Below are 11371 nucleotides of genomic sequence, written 5' to 3'. Positions count from 1 at the left end.
TAATAATTTAGAGACTTGCATGTATAGATATAATTCTAACTAAAAATAGAAAAATAAGATACTAATTTATCAATTTAATTCAAATAACAAATAAAAAGAACGAACTCCTAAATATAAGTCAAATAGGACTCTAATAACATAATTTAAAAATTTTAAAAATAGCTAACTGTTTTATTTCTGCAATATCCTAAAACATATTCTCAACACTCCTTCTTTGATCATGAATTGTAGATTGTAGTCTCATTTGAAATTAACCTTGTAAACAAATCTGTTAATTCATCATTTATCTTGCAAGACTTGTGTGCATCTTCTGTTGGATTAAATGAGAAGCTCTAACCTCTCATTTCAACTTGTAAAATCTCATGCTTAGTAGAATAAAAAATTCGACAATATTTGTCTCCAAATAATAATTTAAATTTCTATTAACTGACCAACACTAAACAAACTTTTATCAATATCAGGCACATAAAGATCTCTGAAATTATTTTTGCACCTGAATTTATTTTAATTGAAACAGACCCTTTTCCTTTTGCAGGAATACAATCACCATTTCCAATTCTGACTTTCTTATTTTCCATAGGAATGAACTCTTTAAAAAGATTTCTTTCATATGTCATGTGGTTTGTACAACCACTATCAATCATCCAAAAATCAATTTTTTTGGTTGAAAAATGGTCTTCTTCTTTTTCTTCTTCAGTAGTGACTTGGGCAACTGTTTCATCTTTTTGAAATTTGTTTTTGCAAATCACAGTTTTATGACCAAGTTGTTTGCAGTTCTTGCACTATGTATCTGGTCTTTTCCAACATTTATACGGAGGATGTCCATTTTTTCCACAGTGCTGACAAGGTGGGTAATTTTTCAAAAATTTATCCTTCCTTTGAGTTTTGTGGCTGGCTACTAATGCTACTTCAACCATGTCATTTTGCCTCATAAGTCTCCTTTGTTCCTGAGCCTGCAAAGAATTTAACAATTCTGCCAAGGTAATTTTGGACAGATCTTGTGTGTTTTCCAAGGTAGTTATATATGCTTCATATCTTTCGGGAACTGTAACAAGAACGTTTTCAACAATTCTTGTATCTTTAAATTCAGTGCCTAGTAATCTTACCTTGTTGACAATACCAAGCAATTTGTCAGAGTATTCCTTGACTGTTTTTGACTCTTTCATTCTCTGCAATTCGAATTCCCTCATTAAATTTAATACCTTCACTCCTCGTATTCTTTCATCTCCAACATATTCTTTCTTCAGATAATTCCAAATATCTTTTGGTGATGTGAGAGCCATGATTTTCGTGAAAACAATTGTCGAAATAGCAACACACAAAGTTTGCTTTTGCCTTCGACGTAATGGTTTTCTTTTCCTTGTGACTCTTGATCTGGGCCACGGTGGAATTATTTGACAGCGGATTAATTTCATAATCCTCTTCCACGGCTTTCCAAAGATCAAGAGCCTCCAAGTAAGTTTCCATTCTCACAGCCCATAATTGATAATTCTCACCATAAAAAATAGAAGGAGCCATTCGTGAAAAACTATTTTCAAAATCCATTTTTCTACAGGTTCCTCAAGAAGAAGGCTCTGATACCAATTGTTGATTTTTTAATAAAGAAATAAAGAAAATAACAGAGAAAGACTTTGAGAGAAAAAATAATGTAGTATTATCAAAGAGAATTATTTTATTAATAATTCAGAGACTTGCATTTATAGATATAATTCCTAGCTAAAAATAGAAAAATAAGATACTAACTTATCAATTTAATTCAAATAACAAATAAAAAGAAGGGAAAAGGCTCAAATATGCCATCGAACTTTTAGAAAAGACTCATTTATGCCATTCATTAGAAGTTTGGCTCATATATGCCATTGTTGTTAAAGAAAAGGCTCATCCATGCCATTTTTTTAACTCTAGTTTTGCAAAACCATTTCTTTATACCCCAAACATGGTTTAACACTTTTTCATTGGAATTTTTAGATCAAATGTATACTTTTTGCTTGTTTTTCTTTAAAAACACCAAGAACACAACAAGAACATAAACAACTCCAATATTTTCAACATCTTCAATTCTTCACGAAATCATCTCAAATTCTGGCTACACCATTAATTTTTTTTTAAAAAAAAAACAAAAATTCTAAAATCATTTGTAGAGTTCAAAAAATTCACCCATATTTAAAAAATATATTCCAAAAAATGAAAATCAATCCCAAAATTTCAAAATTTGCTTTGATTCTTGTTTTTAACATTAGATCTTTGTTGACTAGTGTTTTTTGAGTTTATGTTCAAACTTTCAAATGATTTGAAGTTTTGGAGAATCTACCATTAAAGAATGTTCAAGTTTTGAAACTTTGAAGAAATTTCAATTGGGTCTTGTTGAGTTAGGTTGAATTCGAGCTCAAAAGAAATTGAGTTTTGGTATCTAACTCGGAGCGAAACTACCCTTGAAATTTGATGCGATTCATGAAGAATTGAATAAGTTTGAAATTTGGGAATTGTTAATATTCTTTATGTGTTCTTGGTGTTCTTAAGGATGTAGAAGCAAAAAATGTACATTTGATCCAAAAACATCAATAGAAAAGTGCTAAACCATGTTTGGTGTGTAAAAGATGGTTTTGCAAAACCGTAGTTAAAAAAAATGGCATGGATGAGCCTTTTCTTTAACAACAATGGCATAAATGAGCCAAACTTTTAACGGATGGCATAAATGAGCCTTTTATAATAGTTCAATGGCATATTTGAGCCTTTTCCCTAAAAAGAACTAACTCCTAAATATAAGTCAAATAGGACTCTAATAACATAATTTAAAAATCCTAAAAATAGCTAACTTTTTTTATTTCTGCAATATCCTGATACATATTCTCAACAGTTTACATGTTCATGTATCGATTTGACAAAAATTCCCCGGAACTATAGAGATTAAGTTCGCATGTGCCTTGCCAGAGATGTAGACTTCGCCGGAGCTATAGAGATTAAGTTCGCCCTGGAACTTTGCTTACAGAAGACGTTAATGAAAATGGGGAAGAAACAAAAGAAAATAAAAAATATGAAAAAATACAGATCAACAACAAAAAAAAATCAAATTGCAAAGATACACTAACCAGATTTTGTAAGACCCAAAGGTAGATGTGAAACAATAGCTTCTTATTTTTCTTACTTGTGATACAATGGGAGAGAAGTGAAGTAAAAAGTGACAAGAAATGAAAAGTTAATGAGAGGTGAAAATGGGGAAGTAGCCATTAGGTGAACATCAAATAAATGAATAGGTCCATGAGTTTGTTCTGATTAGAAAGTTTTACTAAGGAAGAATAACAATATTTAAGAAGAAAACTCTAAAAAGGTGTAAACATTCAAATCAAATCAAATCGAATTTCTACAAATTATTATCCTTACAGCAATTCAACAAAAAAAAAAAGAATTCCAAAAATTAATGCTTTATTTTAACCAGTAAATTCAACTTGCTCTGTTTGAAAAGATGTGTTGTGATGAAAAAAATATTATGCAGAAGATAGCTATCCAAAAAATTAGAAACTTCATCTATTTGAATTGATATGATATATTTTGCATTTTAAGCATCTCAAAAAGAGTAATATATTTTGATATTTAGTACTGTCCTAATTTGTGTGACACTTTTCGTTTTCTGAGAGTCAATAGTTAACATTCGACCAGCAATTTACACATGAAATCTTCAAATTTTTTGAAATGAAATTTATATATTTATAAACTATGTAAAAAGTATTATAAATCACAATAATTGACAATTTGAAATATTTACAAGATGTATGAAAAAGTTACAGTCAAAGATAAACTTGTTTGAATCTCAATATTCGAAAAGTGTTGCATAAATTAAGATGGAGTGAGTAATAATCTAACTTTGAAATGCATATCAGATGATTTATGATCACGCAAACACTTATTACTTATCACAAGTTTTTAAACATCTTTCTTTTTAAAACTTGATATCAAATAAATCTACATTATATAAATCTAAAGAGAGCAATTGATATCTTAATGTAAATTATTAATGACAATTGAACCACATATCTAATTTGAGAATTCTTTTAGCCTTACAAATTACAATTGACTCTTGACAACTACAACATATAAATTAAAATAAAGAAAGTAATTGATATCTTAATGTAATTTATTAATGAAAATGGGGCCACATATCTAATTTGAGAATTCTATCGTACAAATTACAATTGATTCTTGACAATGAAAATCCTCTCGTGAGTGAATATGACATATTGGAATAACTAGAAAAATGCCTTCGAGGTAATTAGTAAGAAATAAAATTTCTCAAAATTAATAAAAATTATTTTTTGATGATCGAACAACTACTGTTGGTTATTTTTTTCTTACGAGGCATAAAATGAATAGTAAACACTTATTTTAAGACGAAGGAATATATGCCAAATTTTAGTACTACTCCACACACCAACAGCTAACGGGCCGAGCTTTTATATAAATTATTTTTCTCATTAATTTCTCTTAAATATCTAATTAGCATTTTAGAATAACAGATGTACACCTTAATATTCCCTCCGTTTGAATTTACTTGTTAAATTGATTTGACAATGGAACCTTCAAAAATAGCAAATACTTAAAATATAATGAGGCAAAATAGCTAATCTTGAAACATACTGTGAAGGAGCTTGGAAAATGCACTAATGTGCCTTAATTTTGTTAGTTAGTTATTAGCTAATTATGCAAAGAAGTGTGATTAGTTAGTCGGTTAGTGCACATTTAATTAGAATTGATTCTCTTTTCTTTGTATAAATGTAACATATCTGAGTTCATAATGAGCAAGCAAGATATTTTCCCAAATCATGTAGATTACATTTTCTCTGCAATTATCCCCTTCCTTTACATTAGTTCTTCTTCTTTCTCCTTCTTTTTCAGTTAATCAAATGGTATCAGAGCAATTATTGCTGCAAAGCTATACGATTCATCCACAAATTGTGATGATTTTAGGAGAACTGTAATTCGTTACTTCGAAAGTTTTTTTCTTTTTTTCTGATCTATTTCAATGGCGATTCCCTTAACTGGAGTAAATTCTACTGATACAGTTACACCAATCATGATTGATCATCATCATGTTTTGTATTTGCATCCTTCTGATGCACCTGGTTCCTTGACTGTGGGAATCACACTCACAGGATCTGATAATTACACATTGTGGAGCAAGGCAATGAAGTTAGCTCTACTTGGCAAGAACAAATTGGGATTCATTGACGGATCTGTCCAGCGTGATCAATTTGCAGGAGATTTGGCATGACTATGGGATCGGTGTAATGCAATTGATGTATCATGGATTATGAGCAATGTAAGCAAGGATCTATTAAGAGGTATTCTTTTATGCTCAAACACTTTTTTGATTTGAGAATATTTATGTGAAAGATTTGACAAGATCAATAGTTCTATGACCTTTCAATTGCATAAGGAGATTTTCATCTATGTTCAAGGCGTTTCATCTGTTTCTGTTTACTATTCTAAACTCAAGAGCTTGTGGGATAAGTATGATTCGATAATTCCTCCACCGTCCTGCAATTGCTCTAAATCAAGAGAATTTAGTGAACATTTGCAATATCAAAAAGTGCTTCAGTTTCTGATGGGATTGAATGATCATTATAGTCAAGCTAGGAGACAAATTTTAATGATGCCACAGGTTCCTAATGTCAATCAAGTGTATGCGATGATAAATCAGGATGAGAGTCAGAAAATTGTTGCAGGATCTAATAACACAGTGTATGAAAATATAAGTCCAACAACTATGTTCACCAAGAGAAACACTAGATCTACACCAAGGCAAAAAAAACCTTACAATCCAAATGCATATTGTGATCATTGCCATATGAAAGGGCACCTGAAAGTTGATTGTTTTAAGCTAATGAAGTGCGACCATTGCCACAACACTGGGCATCTTAAAATTGATTGCTATATACTCAATGGATATCTAGCAGACTACAAGGGTAAAAGGACAACAAATATAGTGACAAGTCTTATTCTAGACGACACCCACTGTTTTTCCAATATTGCAGGTCCTTATTCTTATCACCCATAACAACAACTCGTTCCTCACTATAACAACCAACTACAATTCACACCACAACAACATCAAAAGTTGATTGACATGCGAAATAGTTCTCACATTGAAGATCAATGGAGCAGTTCTTTCTTTCTTGGTCAACAACCAAGCACATTTCCAACAAGTCTCTCTTTTTTTTATTTTTTTTTGGGAGGGGGGAAAACAAATAAAATGGAATCTTACTATTTATGTAAAACAATTCATTTCTACTCACCCAGCGATCTTCACTTTATGCAACGTTCCACTTCTTCCTTCCATTGCATGTGGTTGTGCTAACATGACAAGTATTCTTTCTCCTAATCATGATACTTCTGTAAGGTGGATAGTTGACACATGAGCTTCCAATCACATGTTAGGATGTCATAACCACTTACAAAGTACAAGTTCGGTAGGAAATGGGAATGCAGGACAAGTTCAATTGCCAACAGGTGCTTCAGGTTTCTCACATTGGTGATTATCATTTAGGAGAATGTGGTGTACTGAAAAATGTCCTTTGTGCGCCAACCTTCTAGTTTAATCTTATGTTAGTCTCAAAAATGACAAAAGAATTAAACTGTAGTGCAACTTTCTTTCCACACTATTGTGTATTTCAGGACCTCACATCTAGGAAGGTGAGGGGGACTGGTAGAGAAGATGATGGACTATACATTTTACATTCAAAATCAGGAAGCAATGAAACAAGAATAAACAAGTGTTTAGTTGTAACAACACCATCAAGAGCTGATGCAGTAACATGGCATCATCGATTATATCATGTTCCCATGAGTGTTTTGAGAAAACTACCATTGTTTTCTTGTTGTAAATCTTTTGTTGTGAATAATTGTGAAGTTTGCCCTCTTGCAAGGCAAAATAGACTTCCATATTCACATAGCATTAATAAGGCTACTTTTACTTTTCAATTGTTGCATATGGATGTTTGGGGATCATATAGAGTGGAAACACACAATGGTATGAGATACTTCTTGACTATTGTTGATGACTTTTCTAGATGGACATGGTTTTTTTGATGAGGCTTAAGTCTGATGTTCTTACTTTGTTAAATAATTTTTTGCTTCAAGTAGCTACTCAATTTGACAGAAAAGTTAAAGTGGTAAGGTCAGACAATGGGGCTGAGTTTTTTAATCATGGTTGTAAGGAGTTGTTCCTAAAGTATGGTATTGTCCATCAAAGCTCCTGCCCATGTACACCACAACAAAATGGTGTAGGGGGAAGGAGACATAGACACATACTAGAAACTGCAAGAGCAATCAAATTTCAAAGTGGTTTGCCTGATATATTTTGGGGGATAAGTGTAGAGACTGATGTGTATGTGTTGAACAAGATGCCTTCAATTATTTTGCAAAACAAATCACCTTTTGAGTTGTTATACAACAAAGTTCCCTCATTGCTTCACATGAGAGTGATAGGGTGTCTTTGCTTTGCTACTTGTCTAACTCAGAAAGATAAGTTCAAACCAAGAGCCATTAAAGTTGTATTTGTTGGGTATAGAGCTTCACAAAAAGGTTATAAATTGCACGATCTTGAAAATAGGCTGTTCTTTATTAGCAAGGATGCCACATTCATGAAGACTATATTTCCTTTCAAGGATCAAATGCCAGTTCAACAAAGTAGTATGAAATCACAAGATTTATTATGCTATGATGAGTTGACTGCTCAGAATAGCTTAGAAGTTCAGACTCACACTACACCATTTTACGTCTACGACCACATTAAATCTGGACAACACTTGTAAAGTGTTGCCTAAAATAGTTTTGGGGACGCTTTTAAAGTGTAGCCCATGTTTTTAACTTTTGGCTTCAATAATATTGACAACACTTCTAAAGTGTACTCTTTAAAGGTATAGACTACACTTTATAAGCTTTGTTAGAGTATGATATAATAGGGAACAACTATTTACATATATGGCAACACTTTTAAAGTGTCATACATTTATAATTGTAAAAACAACACATTGCAAATGTGGCCTTCGAATTTTCACTAAAATATTATATTCCCTCCAACATTTTTAACTCTCCCTCCAATTTTTATTGGGCAAAAAAAAACAATTAATAAAACATAATTTTTCTTTTCCCCCAAATCAGAAAAATTTCACAATAGGTCTAAAGAACTCCCACATAGAAAGTACGATGCCTTTTCTCAAGAACGCATTTAGCTTGCCAGATCCTTGAAGATGATGAGATAGTTCACCTCAAGAACGTACGAAGCCTTTTCTCAAGAACACATTTCTCAAGAACGGTCGATTTCTTGTTGAAGATGATGAGCTAGTTTACCTCTGCCAAATGCCATTAAGAATGATGCCATATATTTCTCTCCATCTAAAGAACAAAATGCTTCACTTAAGGATTTTGTTGGAATAAGGTAAAAAATTCTATCTTTAAAAGTTTAAATTTATGGCATCTGGGTTTATTGTTTGCATTGTTGATACGATTTTTGTTGATTTTTGGGACTTTAGGTCGTAGTTGTATTACCCAAATTCTGAAGGGTTTCTACTTTATCAGGTAAACCTCGATAAGCTTTTGTATCCTATAAGTAATCTCGTTCTATACTCGAAGTCGTATTAATAATATTTGTTGTTGTTGCTCTCCTTAATTAGTTGCAATTTCTGAGGCCTTCAGCAAGCTATTACGTTCTTGTCTTCGTCAATTTCAGTGATCTGCTAACGTCTTCCATCTTTAACTCAATTATTTATTTCATCTCTCTTTGTGACTCTCCATGTTGCTGAGGTCTGGTATTTCAGATTGAGTTGTAATTTGTATTGCCTTGTCCCTGTATTGTGTTTATTATGCATCAATTCTTGTATTATTTTGTTTGTCTTGTGAACCTGCAAATTGTGCAAGTGGTTAGTAAAAGTACATTCTCCAGGTTCACTATTTACTATTCTGCTTTAANNGATTGAGTTGTAATTTGTATTGCCTTGTCCCTGTATTGTGTTTATTATGCATCAATTCTTGTATTATTTTGTTTGTCTTGTGAACCTGCAAATTGTGCAAGTGGTTAGTAAAAGTACATTCTCCAGGTTCACTATTTACTATTCTGCTTTAAGGTTTGTGTTCCCGGTAGCTGCAGATTTGTTGTATCTCAAATTGAATATAGAAGTTTGAAAAGAACTTGAAACACTGAATCTATAGGAATAACAAAGTTTTAGGAAGTTAGTTGGAGTTTGATGTTGAACCGAGTAAAATGGTCCATTTTAGATTTTATCATATGTTTCTCTAACACCTCATACAGTACATGTATATAATTTATCATTGATACATTATATAGTAATTACATGTATATAATTTATCATTGATATTTTCTGAAGTTTCTGAGAAAGGTAAAATTCACATTTCAGTTGATTGAAATGATCCAGAATAGTCTACATAGGAATGGCTTAGTGGTTAAGACTTAGGAGTAACAGCATGGAGATCAGTGGTTGAAATCTTTGTTACTACACTGAGTGTGAGCCTTTCTATTCCAATCTTGGTGGGTACAATTACCCGATACATGTGCTTGTGTGCTGTAACAAACTGCAGTTGGATTAGTCAATGTTAATACAAGCTCGCTCAACATCTTTTCAATAAGAACTATAAACCAGAAATTCTCCATGATATTTTAATAAATTTCTGAGTCAAATTATGTTATTTAGCACATACGGGACTTCTGTCTTTGAATAAATTTTTAGAGGCATCTCTTCTTTCTTCATCAATGTGAAACAACCTCTGATTGTCTGGCACCGTGAAACCATCCCTTCACATGTTATGTTTTCTGAGTTTTGTTTGTTTTCTGAGTTATGTAATCTTCTTTAATTGATTTCTACCTCTGATCTCGAATGCATTTTCACTATAATCTGCAACCTTGTCAAGAAACCTGAGAGTTAGGACCAAGTACACGAAATGGCAGAGCTCATACCCATTACACTCTCTCAACAACCAAGTGATAAGCCTGCATTTCGCTTAAAAATGTATCATGTCTTGAAATTAATCACTTTAATTCCTGGAGTTTTTTTGTTCTTGGTGTCACTGTGCGCTTTGTTCCTCTTGTCACTTCAGCTTGTTCAATCTCTACAACCTGTTGGAGAATCCCTATAGCCTTTTCTTTGTGTACATGAAAGCCCTTAATTTGGCCATAAATGGAAAAGTCGTTGAACATATCTTGCCATCTTTCAAAAAGATAGATAGCTTCTTGAAAGAGTGGAATCTTGGAGTCAAAGATCATATGGGGCTCTTCCTTAAGATCTCAAACATTATGAAGAAAACCAAGGGGTAAGAGTGAACGACTTTTATTTTCTGGAGTGCTTAAAAGTTTTGTATTCTTCTCTGACTCCCATCCATATTTGCAGCTCTGCAAAAGAGTTTTTCAAGTTTCTTATACAGTATTTGGTAACTTTCTTGGATGAAGATGCTTCTGCCATAAATGAAAATGAAGAAGCTCTTCATGCACTTATTGCCTTTGTCAAGGCACCTGACATGTTTCAGGTATATCTATGCTCAACAGAACTCTGAAGTTGAATTGCTTGGGTAGAAAGGCAACTCTTTTCTAATTCGAACAATCTACTATTTTTCGTTTAGATTTTGAATTGCCAAATGCTTTCTTTTCCCATGCTCTGTCGATATCTTGTAGAGCATTTTTTTTGGTGCATTGGATATGTTCTATTGCTAGCATGTAATTGTATAGGTGCATCAAATTAAACTCTTGTATTAGAGTTACCTGATACCTGATGTTGGTGGGAGGTGACATGTATACAATGGAACTAGTTTGAGAGCATGAAAGTTGGCCCGGACACCAAGGTTATCCAAAAAAAGACTCTACTATAGTACAACATGGTTGCCTCCCTTGTCATCATTGATCTGAGTGATTTGCTAGGTAGCTGAAATTAAGCAACCAACATCATACACAGTGTGGTCTGATTTTTACTATTTTGGGTACACTACTTGCTATATTTACTCTTGGCTTTTAATATGGTAGTGTGGCTTGCTAGATATGCTTGCTATAGGTCAATTGGAGAAAGATGCTAAACATGCTCTAGCATATGATGAGGTTAGTGTTGTAGGAGGTTAGATGATTATATGAATTTTCAGGAGGCAAATTCAGAATTATTAAAAACATGTGGTCAGTAATTGCATTTATGCTAAATGGAACTTTGTTGGATTTTATGAGTGAACCCTTGAATTTGTAATGGTGCCCATGGCCTGATTCTTCTGGATAATGATGCAGGACTTCTCCGTGAAGATTGTGTAGGAAAAATGCGATTATTGACCTTGGTAGTTCTTGGCAAGACAAAAACTGGTGAAATTCCTTATTCCATGATCAAAG

At 32.7% G+C, this 11371-nt stretch overlaps 1 pseudogene; it reads left to right on the top strand.

Annotated features, from left to right (window-relative positions):
• The first annotated feature begins 9873 nt into the window (after nucleotides 1–9873).
• LOC125843048 (eukaryotic translation initiation factor 3 subunit M-like) lies at nucleotides 9874–11364 on the top strand (annotated as a pseudogene).
• Nucleotides 11365–11371: the final 7 nt, after the last annotated feature.

This window comes from Solanum stenotomum, chromosome 10 (assembly GCF_019186545.1).
Source record: "Solanum stenotomum isolate F172 chromosome 10, ASM1918654v1, whole genome shotgun sequence".
Lineage (NCBI taxonomy): Eukaryota > Viridiplantae > Streptophyta > Magnoliopsida > Solanales > Solanaceae > Solanum > Solanum stenotomum.
The sequence above is the reverse complement of the archived record's forward strand: the minus strand, read 5'-3'. Positions and strand labels throughout refer to the sequence as shown.